Below are 16,094 nucleotides of genomic sequence, written 5' to 3'. Positions count from 1 at the left end.
TTATCTGTGACTGTATAAATAAAACACTTGATAATTGAAAACATTTATCATTAATTCTTTGTTTCAGGATGGTGGACACTGATACTCTAAAGAAGTACACCAAATCTGGTAAAATCTCTGAGTTCTATAAAATTATTATGGAATAAATATGCAAACTGAATGAAAGACAATAAATGTCAAATTTGAATTAAAATAGACACTTCATTTACATTCTTTCAAAAGTGGTTGCAAAATTATCTTAACCATTAAAAAAAACACCAAAATTACCTAAACTATTATTCAGAGCAAAGTTTTGGTTGTAAACTTGGAAGTATGCATACTAAGTGGATTTTTATGGGTTTCAGTTGCCAATCTGGTAGGATTCAACTAAAAATAGCAGTAATAAACCCTCCAGTTAACACAGCATATTAAAAATATCCACTTTCCTACTCTTTGTTTGAAGCCTCACTAAAACAAAACCTGAGGAGAGGCCCCTGGGTGGCTCAGTGGGTTTGGCCTCCTACTCTTGATTTCGGCTCAGGTCATGATCTCAAGATTCTTGGGTCCGAGCCCTAAGTCAGGCTCTGCACTATGAGCTTACAATTCTATCTCTCCTTCTCTTTCTGCCTCTCCCCTACTCACATGTGCTCTCTCTCTTTCAAAATAAATAAATAAACTGGGGCACCTGGGTGGCTCAGTTGGTTAAGTGTCCAACTCTTGATTTCAGCTCACGTCATGATCTCATGGTTTGTGAGTTCGAGCCTCATGTTAGGCTCTGTGCTGACAGTGCAGAGCCTGATTGGGATACTCTCTTTCCCACTCTCTCTCTACCCCTCCACCACGCACGCTGTTCCTGTCTCTCCCAAAATAAATAAACTTAAAAAAAACTGAGGAGGTAAAAAAAAAGTTAGGAGGTATAGACCCACAAGAACAAAGAGAACAGAATAGAAAAATGTCCACAATCATCTAGAAACTGGGGGCGCCTGTATGGCTCAGTTGGTTAAGCATCTGACTTTGGGTCAGGTCATGATCTCATGGTTCATGGGTTCAAGCCCCATGTCAGGCTCAGAGCCTGGAGCCTGCTTCAGATTCTATGTCTCCCTCTCTCTCTGCCCCTCCCCCACTCATGCTGTGTCTCTGTCTCTCAAAAATAATATAAACATTAAAAAAATTTTTTTAATCTAGAAACTGAATGACATGTGTCAGTTGTGTCTCCGCAAAAGATACATTGAAGGTGACCTTATTTGGAAATAGGGTCTGTGCAGATATGATCAAGATAAACTGAGGTTACGATTGTGGGAGATGCTTTTAGGCAAATAGGCTTGAGCAATGGAATGCAGAAAGGGCTATGGTGACCATCTGGCTAAATACAGGCAGGCCCATCGGGGGACCCAACCGAAAATATCCATAGGCCCTAAATGACCAATGGGCTAATGACAACTAGGCACAGTTATCAAAAAAGGGAAAATTCCATACATGGCCATACCTCCTCACCCACTCTCCTTAAGGGGTTTCTGGGTGGCTCAGTCAGGTGAGCGTCTAACTCTTGATTTCGGCGCAGGTCATGATCCCAGGGTCATGGAGCTGACCCATGTCACTCTCATGCGCGCGCTCTCTCTCTCTTAAAAAAAAAAAAAGTTGTGTTTGGTGTTTTTTTTTTAAAGGAGCCCCCTCCCACTACATTATTGCAGACAACCTCTCCTCTGCTGTCCTGCCTGTCACTCCCTTGCGGTGTATTCAATAAACTTCTATCTCCTTTGTTCTGCCTTGGGTGAATTCTTTCACCTCCCCCACCAATGGCTTCCACCCAATTGCTGCCCCACATTTGGAACACCCATCTGATAGCGAGACATCCCATTTAAGCACCCATTAGAGTGGGCCTTAATGTAATAATGTATCCTTATTAAAAAGAGAGGTATTTGAATACAGATAAAAACCACATGAGATACCACCTCACACCAGTCAGGGTAGCTAAAATGAACAAATCAAGAGACTATAGATGCTGGTGAGGATGTGGAGAAACGGGTACCCTTTCACACTGTTGGTCGGATTGCCAACCGGTGCAGCCGCTCTGGAAAACAGTGTGCAGGTTCCTCAAAAAATTAACACTAGAACTCCCCTATGACCCAGCAATAGCACTGCTAGGAATTTACCCAAGGGATACAGGAGTGCTGATGCATAGGATACATGTACCCCAATGTTCATAGCAGCACTTTCAACAATAGCCAAATCATGGAAAGAGCCTAAATGTCCATCAATTGGCAAATGGATCAAGAAGATGTGGCTTCTCTGTACAATGGAATACAACTTGGCAATGAGAAAGATGAAATCTGGATATTTGTAGCAACATGGATACAACTGGAGGGTATTATGCTAAGTGAAATAAGTCAGGCAGGGAAAAACAGATACCATGTGTTCTCACTCATATATGGATCTTAAGAAACTTAACAGAAGACCATGGGGGAGGGGAAGGGGAAAAAAAGTTACAGAGAGGGAAGGAGGCAAACCATAAGAAACTCTTAAATGCTGAGAACAAACTGAGGATTGATGGGTGGTGGGGGAGTGGGGAAAATGGGTGATGGGCATTGAGGAGGGCTCTTGTTGGGATGAGCACTGGGTGTTGTATGAAAACCAATTTGACAATAAATTATATTTTTTTAAAAATTAAAAAAAAAAAAAGAGGGATATTTGTGCCGTGGGAGAACACCATGTGCTGATGGATGCAGAGACTGGGGTGATGCATGTACAAGCCCAGGAATGCCCAGTACTGGCAGCAACTACCAGAAGCTAAGAGGGAGTCATGGAGCCCTCAGAATCCCCAGGAGAAACCAACATTCTGGTACCCTTTTATTTTTATGTTTATTTATTTTTGAAAAAGAGACAGACAGACAGAGCATGAGAGGGAGAGGGGCAGAGAGAGGAAGACACATAATCGGAAGCAGGCTCCAGGCTCTGAGCTATCAGCACAAAGCCCAACGCGGGGCTTGAACTCAAGAACCACGAGATCATGACCTGAGCCAAAGCCCAAGGCTTAACTTGACTGGGCTACCCAGGAGCCCTCTGGTAACTTGATTTCAGATTTCTAGCAGCCAAAACTGTGAGAGAATAAATGTTCATTGGTTTAAGCAACCCAGTTTGTGGTAATTTATTATGACAGCCCTAGGAAATTAATAGAGCACTAAACAGATGTACTAGTGAAGACTCATACAGCCCAGAGGAAAATGAAACCCAAGTATTTTCAGAAGCAAGGCCTGGAAGCAACCTAATTGACATTGCAAAACCTCACAAAGGCTCGGGAATTGAAAGCAGCAGATATTCCAGATGGTGTGAGCTGAAAACAGAAGGTTAAAAGTCCTGGAGGCAATTAGATTCTTAGATTCCCCACCACACTAGACAAGGTCAGGGGAACATTCTCCACTCGCTCATTCTCGACCTGGGGACTGCAGAATTATTTCTTTTTGGAGATATCAAACCTGAAGGACCATGATTCAGGGACACCAAACGCAGCTGAAGACAAAGATACCATACGGAATAGCGGTTTAGGTGAAGATGTGTATACAGAAATTATTAAGATTTCCAGTCTCCTTTCCCCATTGGGTTCCAAGAAAACTGGTAGATACCCAAAGCAAGTAATGAAAAGGTTACTCTCGGGAAGAAAACAAATAAGTGGGCCCTTGCCCCATCATCTGACAAGTTGCTCAACAGTTGACAAGTCCTTGCCCATGTCCCCAAAGCACCTTTGTAGAGCGTGGCTGTTACATATGAATTGACAGCTAGGATCACCACGCAGTTGAGGAACACCTGTAGCCTAAAGGACAGAGAGGCCATATATAAACAATCAACCAAAAAAAGACTGAAAAGAATTGACATCAATGCAAGGTTATGTAGAAAACATTTTTAAAACTCTATAATTTATGTCTTCAGACAGAAGAGGCACTATATCCATTTTAAAAAAAAAGAACATGGTGCCATAAAAAGAAGAGAAAATAAAAAGAGCACTTAGAAATTAAAGAGCAGGCATACTTCATTTTATTGCCCTTTGTTTTACTGCACTTTGCAGATACTGCTTTTTTTTTTTTTAAACAAATTGAAAGTTTGTGACAGCACAGCAGTGAGCAAGGCCATCTGCACCATTTTTCCCAACAGCATTTGCTCACTTCATTTATCTGTGTCACATTTTAGTAATTCTCAGAACATTTGAAACTTTATTGTTATTATTGTATTTGTTATGGTGATCTGTGATCAGTGATCTTTGATGTTACTTTTGTAATTGTTCTGAGGTGCCTTGAACCAAACCCATACGACAGCAAACTTGATCGATCAATGTTGTGTGTGTTGTGATAGTCCCACTGATCAGTTGTTCCCATCTCTCTCTCTTTCTCTCTCTCTCTCTCCTCAAGCCTTCCTATTTCCTGAGACACAATATTGAAATAGAGTCAGTCAATAACCCTATAATGACCTCTAAGTGTTCAAATGAAAGGGAGAGTCTATCTGTTAGAGTAAGCAGTTAGTTAGGCTTTCCCAGGATGCCTGGAGGCCAGCAAAAGGAAAGTCAAGGCCCTTTATCAGAAAAGTTAGCAACCTGTCCTGGCAGCATTCTGCAAACAAGGCTGCAGGGAGCCAGATCAAACCAGATAGACCCAAGATAAAGAAGGCCAAAGACCCTGACCAAGTAAAGGAGAAAAAACATGAAACCCTGTTCCCCAAAAAACCCCTACTTGGGTAACAAATATTCCATGTCTTAGTTAACAACTGACAGTAGAGGATAGAGACCAATCCTGGAGGCAGCTCTCCCTGAAGGTTGCCCACCCTCACACCTCCAGAGTGTACTCTCTCTTTTATAGACTCCACTTGTGCCACTCAACCAATGTGTCTGGGCCATCCTTGGTTTCTTTTCTTGCAAGAACACCAAGAGCCTCCAGCAATATTCTGGGCATGGTCTGGGTGGAGGCCTCAGGGCCCTGAGATCTTCCCAGTTCATCTGGCAACATCTTTTTGTGAGCACAAAAGGGCATGCTGAGTGACACTCTTCATCAGTGAGTTTCCAATTCTTGCCTCCCTAGTGCTGGAAAGTTGCTCAGGAACCATACTTCCATGGGGCACCTGGGTGGCTCAGTTGGTTAAGTATCCAACTTTAGCTTAGGTCATGATCTCATGGTTCGTGAGTTTGAGCCCCGCATTAGGCTCTCTGTTGTCGGCACAGACCCCAATTTGGATCCTCTGTCCACCTTTCTCTCTACCCCTCCCTCCACCCTCCTCCACTTCCCCCACAGCCCCATCCCCAGTGCACACTTGTGTGCCCTCTCTGTCTCTCCGAAATAAATAAGCATTTAAATAAAAGAAGAAGGAACCATACTGCCTTTGTTCTGCTCTTTCTTTCCAATCCACCTGGGAAGCTGACAGTTTGGTAGCAATTATGAGACTGATTTTCAGCTCCAAAGAAGAAAGGCACACTTGCTCCATCCCATAGAAAGGTGTTCTTAGGCAACTAAGAACCTAGGGGAAGTGTCTGAGGTCATTCCTGGAGATGTTTAGCAGTCCTATGGGGAACACCCTGTCATGGTAGTTAATTTCTGGCTCACTGGGGGCTGCACACATAATGACTGATCGATCATCCAGGGATCCAAGCCCCCATGGCAGTTTCAGACAGCTGCAGGGAGAAACTGAAATGCATAAAAGAGTGATTCATGGCCACCAACTCACAACCAGAACATCAAGATCCATTACATCAATCCCTAGGTGTCTGTCTAATATTCCCAAGCTGTCTCTAACTCTGCAAAATCTGTTTCTTAGGCATGGGACACTCTGACCCGACCCCCATCCCTGTCTAGCTTCAGCTGCTTCCTCTCATTCTTATTTCCAGAATCTCCTTTGTTGGGATGTTGCCCCTAGAGGGGGCACTAGGTCTTGTGAGATGTTTTGCCGGCTATTGCAAAGGTCCTGCACGATTGCCTGCCCCCTCACACTATTGTATCTGTGCAAAATACCATTAAATAGGCTATAAACCATTTCACTCCCTGGCAAAGGACCCCAACTATTGAGATTTCCCCCTGTGGGTCTGCCTTATTCAGCACTTAACTAAATGTGATTCAACCCAAATAATTCAGGGATACAAAGAGATTTGGGGGAAAAAAAAGTTTAGTTTCATAGGAACTAACAGCAAAGTGAGAGAGATCAACAGATACCTATGGGCCAGACAAGAAATATTCAGTCAAAGGGACCTCTATCCCTGGTAGCCATGTTTTGTCACCAACTGCTAAGAGGCCTATCAGAACAAAGACAGTGGGATATTCAGAGAACTTGGAGTCATGGTGATGATGCCTGTTCCCGATATCTCCACCCTGGGACATCAGAGGCTTTTGGGAAGGCTTCCGCTTTGAGGACTGCAAAAGCCAGCACCAAGCATGGGTTCTGGGATGCAAGGGCCAGCATGGTTGTTATACGACATACTGGCTACGGCTGCAATGAGAGAATGACAAGCAGACAACAGGTTGGGGACACCACCAGAAGTAGCAGGTTGGTCCACTGGCCATCAGAACTCTCCAGGAGAGCTCTCCTCTTAAATCCTTTCAGGTTCCCAAGAAGGAGGGAACTAACTTCCCCCAGGAAAATAGGACTCCGGGTTCCTGATAATGGGAGCCCTTATTTTGTTGCTCCTGTTTTCATTACAGGAGTCAACTCTCTCCCTGAAGGCAATAAGAAGTTCCACCTCCCTCCCCAAAGACTCCCCTCTGAGATGCATTCTGAGACACTGAGATCAACCTCCATTAAAAAAGGAAAAGGCTTGGGGCACCTGGGTGGCTTAGTCGGCTTAGTCCATTAAGCGGTTAAGCGTCCGACTTTCGCTTAGGTCATGATCTCACGGTTCGTGCGTTCGAGCCCTGCGTCGGGCTCTGTGCTGACTACCAACTCAGAGCCTGGAGCCTGTTTCAGTCTGTGACTCCCTCTCTCTCTGATCCTCCCCTGCTCACACTGTCTCTCTCTCTCTCTCCTAGAAATAAATAAAACATTTAAAAAAATTCTTTAAAAAAAAAAAGGAAAAGGCTTATCTTCTCTTGTAATACCACTTGACCTCAGTATAGGCTAGAGGATGGGGAAGTCTGACCAGAAAATGGTAGTCTTAACTATAACCCTATATTGCTACGTAATCTCTTCTTTAAGAGACTAGAAAAAAAATGGGCAGAGATCATTTACATCCAGGCCTGTACAGCCCTCAAGGATGACCTGAACAAATATAGAACATGCACAGTGGGGAAGGGCCATTTAGACTTTGACTCTAAGGAAAAAACTATCACAGGAGCTCCCTTTAAGGAACAACCCAAGACCGGAGAGCAACACCCTAATGTGGTCAGCTCTAGCTAAGCAACTATCCACCCCCATCCCACCCCACCCCTCAACCAATCTATTCTCCTTTACCAGAGTCAGGTCAAGAGAAAGAGCGGCTGTGCCCCCTACAGGAAGTGGAGGGTAGGCCTCACGGAACCACAAGAGTACCTGTTTCCTTTTTAGTGTCAGATCTCCGGTAGTGCTCTAAGCACCTAGGTCAGTTTTCTGAGAGTACGAGCAAATTTACTGAAGACTTCAGGAGTCTGACTCAGTGTTTTGACCTAACCTGTTAGGACCTTACAGTCATTCTCTCTCTTTGCTGCACCACAAAGGAGACATTCTGCATCTGGGCGGAGTTGCAAACCCATGCAGATGCCCTTCATGCTGCCCAGCCTATCAGATACCTGGTAGGAATGACAGCAGTACCTCAGATAGACCCCAGTTGGAATTATCAGGTTGGGCACCAGGGACTAGCCTTTAGGGACCACATGGTACTATGCCTTTTGGAGGAAATGAAGAGTTGTATCATCAAAGCCAGTGAATTATGACAAGATTAGGGAAATGACCCTAGAGTTGGGCAAAATTCCTTCCCTCTTCCAATCTTGCTTGGTAGAAGGGCTGTAAAAGTTCACTAATGTAGACCCAGACACTCCAGAAGGGCAATTAATCCTGGGACCCACTTCATAAGCCAATCAGCCACTGATATTCACAGAAAGCTCCAAAAGATCGCTTTAGGCCCCAAACTCCCTTGAACCAGCTTATAGATGTGGCCTTCTCTGTCGTCAGCAACTGAGATCAGGCTGAGGAGGAAAGGAAGAAACAACAAGGACAAAGGCAGGCTGGGCTTTTAGCTGTCACCATTAGGGCACCTGATACACCTCAGGTGTACCAACCCCTCAAAAGACCACGATCAAGAAGCTTGTTTCTCCTGTGGGTGCCTGAACCAGTGGAAACAAGAAGCCCTCCGAAGGCCCTCTATCCCCTATGTGGATGCAAAGGGCACTGAAAGACGGACTACTCTCGGGTCCAAAGGGAGCCAAGATCTGATCCTTTACCAGTTATGGCCCTAAGTGACTGATGGGGCCCAAGTTTCCTAGAGGCCCCAAAAAAGACCATCAACATTCCAAGGGAGGAACCATGGGTAACTCTTGAAATGGCAGGGAAGCCTGTCAGATTTCTCATGTACTCCGGAGCCCCATATTCGGTCCTTATTTCCCATTCAGGACCCCTGACTTCCGAAGTACGGTCTATTGTTGGGGTAGAGGCAAAGTCAAAATCAGGATACCTCACCCAACCCCTACTTTGTTCATGGAGAAATTATCTTGTAACTCATAATAAGCTCCTGGTCAAGCCAGAATGCTCAAGCCCTCTATTGGGAAGGGATTTCATTTATTCCTTTTTTTTTTTTCAAGTTTTTATTTAAATTCCAATTAGTTAACATACAGCGTACTATTAGTTTCAGCTGTAGAATTTAAATAATTCAACACTTATATACAACACCTGGTGCTCATCACGATAATAGCACTCCTTAATTCCCATCACCTATTCAACCCCCCCTCATAGAAATCAGTTCTCTACAGTTAAGAATCTATTTCTTGACTTACTTCTCTTTTTTCCCCCACTATATTCATTTATTTTGTTTCTTAAATTCCACGAGTGAAATCCTGTTATTTGTCTTTCTCTGACTTATTTTGCTTAGAATCAAACTCTCTAGCTCCATCCATATTGTTGCAAATGCCAAGATTTCATTCTTTTTTTATGGCTAACATTCCATATATATGTATACCATATCTTCTTTATCCATTCATCAGCCAATGGACATTTAGGCTTTTTCATAATTTGGCTATTATTGATAGTGTTGCTGTAAACATTGGGGTGCATGTACCTGGGAAAGGATTTCATATTCATCCTTGGAGATACTCTCAACCTCCCAGAAACAAGGACCCTCTTCCCAGTTAGCCTGCACCTCCCCCCCCAACCTCTGTTCCACTCAAGGAAGACCCTCGTAATATTTCCCAACAAATCTGGGACCAAGTTAATCCCCAGGTGTGGGACAAAGGAACTCCAAGAAAACAATATTTACAATACCTGAAAAAATCACTTTAAAGGACAAAAATACCCCTGCAAATGCCAGTAAACCTAAAGTCCAATGAGGCCTCTAGACCTTAATAAACAAGTTCCTAAAACATGGCCTTCTAGTCCCTTGCCAGTCTCCCTGCAATTCTCCCAATTTTAAACCCAAACAGGGAACACTGGATGGTCCAAACCTCTAGGCAATAAACAAGGCTGTCATTCGTCTCCACCCCATTAGGCCTAATCCCTACACTATCTTAACCCAGATATCTAAAGCCACCACGTGGTTCACAGTCCTGGATCTTTAAGATGCTTTCTTTTGCATACCTTTACATCCAAATCTCAGTATTTCTTTGCTTTTAAATAGACTACTCTATCTACCAATGTAACTCAGAAGTATACCTGGACAGTCTAGCAACAGGGCTTTAGGAACAGTCCCCACCCATCTGACAGTGCTCTTGTCAGAGTACTCATCTCACTGTAGCCACTGAGCTCTCCTGCAACACACAGATGATAACTCATCTGTAGCCCCTCTAAGGAAGAATCAGATAAAAACACCGTCTGAGTTCTAAACTTCCTGGGAGAACAAAGGTATAAAGTTGCTCAACAAAGGCCCAAATTTCCAAAGAGGAGTATTTTATTTGGGGTATGTTCTGATGCTGGGAAGGTGGGTACTTTCTGTGAAGTACAGAGAAATTATATTGCATGTAGGCCCACCACAAACAAAAAAGCAGCTTAGAATGTTTTTGGGGATGGCAGGCTTGTGCCAAATCTGGATTCCAAGGTTTGGATGAATAGGAAGCCCTTGTATGAGGGTTTAAAGGAGCCAGACGCTGACCTGCTTAAATAGACAAGAAAATACAATCGGTTTTTCAAAAAATAAGAGCCTGCTCACAAACAGCCCTTGCACTAAGAATTCCTAACCTTAAAAAGCCCTTCAAATTGTTTGTGGCTGAAAGGCAAAGGGTAGCCCTCGGGGTACTTATTCAAAATTTAGGATGAGGCCCACAGCCAGTGGCCTATTTTTCTAACAACTGGACACAGTGGCAGCCAGATGGCCGGGATACCTGAGGGCAGTCACTGCCCACTGCACTTTCAGTAGAGGAAGCCACCCAGTTAACCTTAGGTCAGTCCCTGGAAGTACAAACTATACACCCTATAGGAAGCCTTAGAGATTAAATAAATATTGGCTAACAGGAGAGCTACCTCCTTTAGTATCTGGAGCTACTCTATAGGTGATCCTTATGTCAAATTCTTAACCTGACTACTCTCCCGCCATGCAAAGGAGATAAAAACGTACTCACTCCTGTGTGGAAACCACAGAAGACTCCTGTGTGGAAACCACAGCAGTTTTTAAAAAGGGATTAAAGGGGCCAGACCTTTGTCAGGTAAACCTTCACCAGGTCACAGAAGCAGGAGGTCTGTCCCCACTACATTGACACAAAGGGTTGAGCTTATTGCCTTAACTAGAGCCTTACAGTTAGGAAAGGACAAACGAGCTAACATCTACACTGACTCTAAGTATGCCTTTCTTGTTCTCCACACCCATGCTACCGTTTGGAAAGAAAGGGGGCTTTTAACTGCCAAATACTCCCCCGTACATCACCAAGTGATCCTTGATCTCTTAAAAGCAGTACAGGAACCTACAGAAGTGGCCATAATCCAATGCAGGGGCCATCAAAGGGGAAATGCTAATATTATTGCAGGAAACAACTGAGCAAACAATGAGGCTATAAATGGGGTCCTGGCAGCACTTCCAATACAGACAGCCTTACTCCCCCATGGGCCAATCCTCCAACAAAGGCCCCAACGTACAGAAAGGAAAATAAAGTAGGCTCAGCAGAAAGGCTACCAACTAGATCATAACGGATGGTGGACACAAGACCAAAAGGTGATGCTTCCCCAGGCATCCAATGGAAAATCATCAAGGGAACACACAACTTCTTTCATATGAGAAGAGATCCATTAATCTCCTTAGTTGATAAGAACCTTTTTAGGAATTGGCACGTCACGAGTATCAAGGAAGAGTTATCACCAGGGCCTGTGATCTATGTTATAAAAACACCTTTAGAGGAAAGCTTAGACCACCTCCACTCCTCTAGCCCATCCAAAGGTGAGGCACACACCCTAAAGAGAGCTGGCAGATAGACTTCACACAAATGCTCCCATCTCAGGGATAAATACCTCCTAGTCTTTGTGGACACCTTCATTGGTTGCATAGAGGCTTATCCTGCTAGAACAGGAAAAGCTCAAGAGATATTAAAAGCCCTATTAAAGGGAATTATCCTGTGCTTTGGGCTTCTAAAGTCTCCACAGAGAGATAATGACCCCCTTTATTGCAAAGCTTACTCAACATTTGTTTTTGCTTTGAGAATTCATTACTACCTCCATGTTGCCTGGAGATTCCAATCCTCAGGAAAGGTTGGGCTAATCAAAACCCTTAAAACAATCTTGGCCAAACTTTGCCAGGAAACCTCAGAATCCTGGACAAAACTCACGCCCATAGCCTTCCTGTGAATGAGAATGGCTCCCAAAAGAGACCTCCAACTCAGCCCTTTGTAAAATTGAATGGAAGAGCTTTCTTTATGGCAGATCTGCTGTTTGACTCAGAAATGCATGAACTTATAAAACATTTAATCGTCCTAGGGCAGATACAGCAGGTTATCATAGATTATGGCAACAAAGTTTTGCCTGTGCCTAAGAAAGAACCTGTCCCTGCCCAGTTCAGGCCAGGGGACATGATTTTATTAAAAACTTGGTGAAAGTGCTCCCTTTCAGATCAATTAGACCCCAAATGAAAGCAGCTCTGCCAGGTTCTTCTTAGCACTCCAACAGCAGTTAAGCTTCAAGGCATAACTAGCTAGGTTAATCTGTCTAGAATAAAGCCAGTGGTTCCAGACTCCCCACAACCAATACTAAAGAAATTCCATCCTATTCCTAAGCCTGTGGAAGATCTACATGACATCTTCAAAAAGATAAGTGCTTGATATACATTTGTTTTATATTGTTAGCTATCAACTTGATTTTTCTTATACTGGTTCTCCTCCTTGTGAACCTTTGCCTATATGGAACTTTAAACTGATTTCCTTATTAATCTTCAGACATACTCCAAAAAACCACATTTTATCTTATTCTAATCACTGCTCTAACTTGTGAAGGTCCACAGGGGTAAAGGGAAAACTGTTTCAAATCTTTCCATCATAATCTCCCAGGGGGATAAACTTTTAGCTGTTGGATCTGTCATTTACATTCTCAAGAAGACACTTCTTACATCTTGTTTTATCTCAGTCATTCTCCCAGTATAATTCACCTCCAAAAAAACCAAAACAAAACAAAACAAAACTATACTGGACCTAGTTCTCTTCCCCTAGAAGGGATACTTGTTGACCCAAATTGGAACATATGTGGACTTACCCACTCTCATCACCCAAGACATCTCAGGAATTAGTCCTTGATTTTACTTAACTTCTGAGTCCATGCTGTCAAATAACACACAGACAAATCCAAAAGATGGGTCAGCTGCCAAATAACAACACCTCTTCACAGGATAACTCAAGATTCTTGGACAATCAAATAATTTCTAACTTAAGTTTAATGCACTAAGTACAATATAGGGTATGCTTGCTTAGAAAATAAAAATAATGCAGATTGTGATGTCACCCTCCTTACCTATGCTCAGATGCTCCCCAGAATAAAAGAAGAACTTCTCCACCCTAAATGCACACACAATCTTTCAGGTGAGTCCCGCAGCTGTAGAATCTGGAAACAGTGAGTTATCCCATAACTTTATATGCCCCTCCCAATTATCTCCTTGCCTGTGGACATCCTTCTCACAACCCACAGGAACCAATCTTTACCCAACTTGTATCGGCCCAAGGATTTCTTTGCATTGATAACCTCAAACATTGGGGCAGTTACACAACAGGGTATGTGGTTTTTCCAGGAGTCTGCAAATATAATTCTATCCAACCCCATGCTAGAGCCTGAAGGGCAACAAGCCTTGTATTGGCTGGAATAGTAGGTACCCTTGGTGCTAGCCCCTTGGGTGGGATTTGTATACCATGAAACCACTCTGTGAAATCTGACAGCAATGTTAGATAAACTAGCTTTCACCACTGCATCCACTTGCTCAGATCTCTCCAGGCCACACCAATCTTTGGCTGGTGTAGTTCTGGACAACAGGCTGGTTTTGGATTACTTATTGGCTGAGCAAGGTGCAGTATGTGCTGTCATTAACAAAACATGTTGCACTTATGTCAACACCACTGGACAGATGGAAGACAACATCTGAAAATTATATGACCAAGCCAAAGGGCTCCACCAAATGACCAAAGCGGCTGATATCACTAATGCTATTTGGAACGCTGTGTGTGAGGTGCTTCCATCTATACCCTGGTTCTTGCCCTTTTTAGGTCCACTAGTGGCTATATTGTCACTTTTAGTTTTTGGACCTTGTTTGTTTAACTTGCTTGTCATATTTGTCTCTTCCAGACTCCAACAATTTCACCTCCAGATGATGATGATAGGCATTTCAACCTATATCCCCCATGAAGACGAAACTTAACCCACATACCCTCGAACAATCCACAGCTTCCTTCTACTCCCCACTGTCCTTCCAGGTTTCCTAAAACCTAGACAGCAAGGACTTCTGGAGCCCTCAGGCAGGGTGAATGTCCCATACCAGCATGAAGTAGTTACGTTAAGATGGATTGTCACCCATTTTCCCTTAAAAGATTTTGAGGGTCCAGAGTCCTTGCAGGGGGAATGTTAGAGTAGGCAGGTAGTTAGGCTTTCCCAGGGTGCCTGGAGGCCAGCAAAAGGGAAGTCAAGGCCCTTTATCAGTAAAGTTAGCAACCTGTCCTGGCAGCATTCCACAAACAAAGCCACAAGGAGCTAAATCAAACCAGAGAGGCCCAAGATAAAGAAGGCCAGAGACCTGACCAAGTAAGGGAGAAAAGACCCTGAATGAAACCCTGTTTCCCTCAAAATCCCCTACCCAGGTAATGAATATCCCATGCTTCGGTTAACAACTGTTAATAAAGGATAGAGACCAATCCCAGAGGCAGCTCTCCCTGGAGGTTGCCCACTCTTACATCTCCAGAGTGTACTCTCTATCTTATAGACTCTTCACTTGTGCTACTCAACCAACGTGCCTGGGCTATCCTTGAATTCTTTTCCTGCAATGAGACCAAAAGCCTCGAGCAACATCCTGGGCATGGGCTGGGCAGAGGCCTCAGGGCCCAGAGATCTCCCTGGTTCACCCAATTACATATTGATGTAGCAAACTTCATTGTTGTCTTATTTTATGGAATTACCACAGCCACCCCAACCTTCAACAACCACTACCCTGATCCGTCAGCAGCCATCAACATTGACGCAAGACCCTCCACCAGCAAAAAAGATTCTACTCAAAGCTCACATGATAATTAGCACTTTTTAGTAATAAAATATTTTTAAATTAAGGCGTGTAAATTTTTTTGACATCATGCTATTGCATATTTAGTAGACTGTAGTACAGTATAAACCTAACTTTATATACACTGGAAAAACCAAAAATTTCATTTGACCCACTTTATTGTGATATTTGCTTTATTGGTGTGGTCTGGAACCAAACCCAAAGTATCTCCAAGGTGTGCCTATATAATAAAAAAAATTTTTTTTGATATAGGGTGACTGAGTGACTTGGTTAAGCATCTGACTTCAGCTCAGGTCATGCTCTCCTGGGTTCATAAGTTTGAGGCCTGCACTGGACTCTCTGCTGTTAGCACAGAACTTGCTTTGGATGCTCTATCCCTCTGTCCCTGCCCCTCCCACACTTGCACATACATGCTTTCTCTCTCTCTCTCTCTCTCAAAAATAAACATTAAAAAAACAAAATAATAATTTGATATAATATTCGTCTAATTAAATTGGGAAAATCATCCAGAAAGTGGAACAAGAAGAAAAAAAAGATAGAAAATAGAACAAGTAAGAAAAAATGTCATTCAAGAAGGTCAAACATCTGAGTAATGAATTTCTGAAAAAAGAAGACACACAATGAGGGAGGAGGAAGATAGAGAAATTAGCAATAAATAATACCAGAAAAATTTCCAGAACTGAGACATATGTTTCAAGATCAAACACAGCCTATCAAATACCAGCCCCATAAGAATGAAGAAAAACCCATAACCAAGATACATGATGGTACCTGAGAACACTGGGAATAAAGAGAAAATCCTCAAACTTCTTGAGACGAAACAAAACTGAAACAGGTTACATATAAAGAAATTACCTGAGGATGAAGTAGGTAAATTCTCCCTATTCCTTGACTTTAGCCCAGTGAGACTGATTTTATACTGTGATCTCCAAAATTTGTAAGATAATGAATTTGTGTTGTTTTAGAAAATGAAAAGAAAATAAAATTATCTATAAAGAATAGGAACACGAGGTAAGATTTCTCATGACAATACTGGAAGCTAAAACACCGTGAAGCAAACCCTCTAATATTCTCACTAAAAATTATTTTCAACAGAGAATTCTATATTCCGCCAGAATAAAGACCATACATACATGCCAGGTCTAATGAAAAGGGGGGAGGGAGCACCCGCCTGCAACATTCTCAAGAAACTCTTAGAGGAGAGGTTCCACAAAGCGAGAAAAGGGAAGATAGAGATTCAGGAAACAGAGGATCCTTTCAGGAATGAGGCAGAGGGCCTTCCTGGATGGCTGTGCTCAAT

General features: G+C 43.0%; 1 long non-coding RNA gene across 1 annotated transcript in view; it reads right to left on the bottom strand.

Moving 5' to 3' along the window:
- The window catches only part of LOC144239710 (uncharacterized), a 244,879-nt gene that overhangs the window by 228,020 nt on the left and 765 nt on the right, over positions 1-16,094 (bottom strand). The gene's annotated exons all lie outside the window — the stretch shown is intronic.

This window comes from Crocuta crocuta, unplaced genomic scaffold, assembly GCF_008692635.1.
Source record: "Crocuta crocuta isolate KB4526 unplaced genomic scaffold, BGI_CrCroc_1.0 scaffold429, whole genome shotgun sequence".
Lineage (NCBI taxonomy): Eukaryota > Metazoa > Chordata > Mammalia > Carnivora > Hyaenidae > Crocuta > Crocuta crocuta.
Note: the sequence above shows the minus strand (reverse complement) of the source record. Positions and strands in the feature narration are given on the sequence as shown.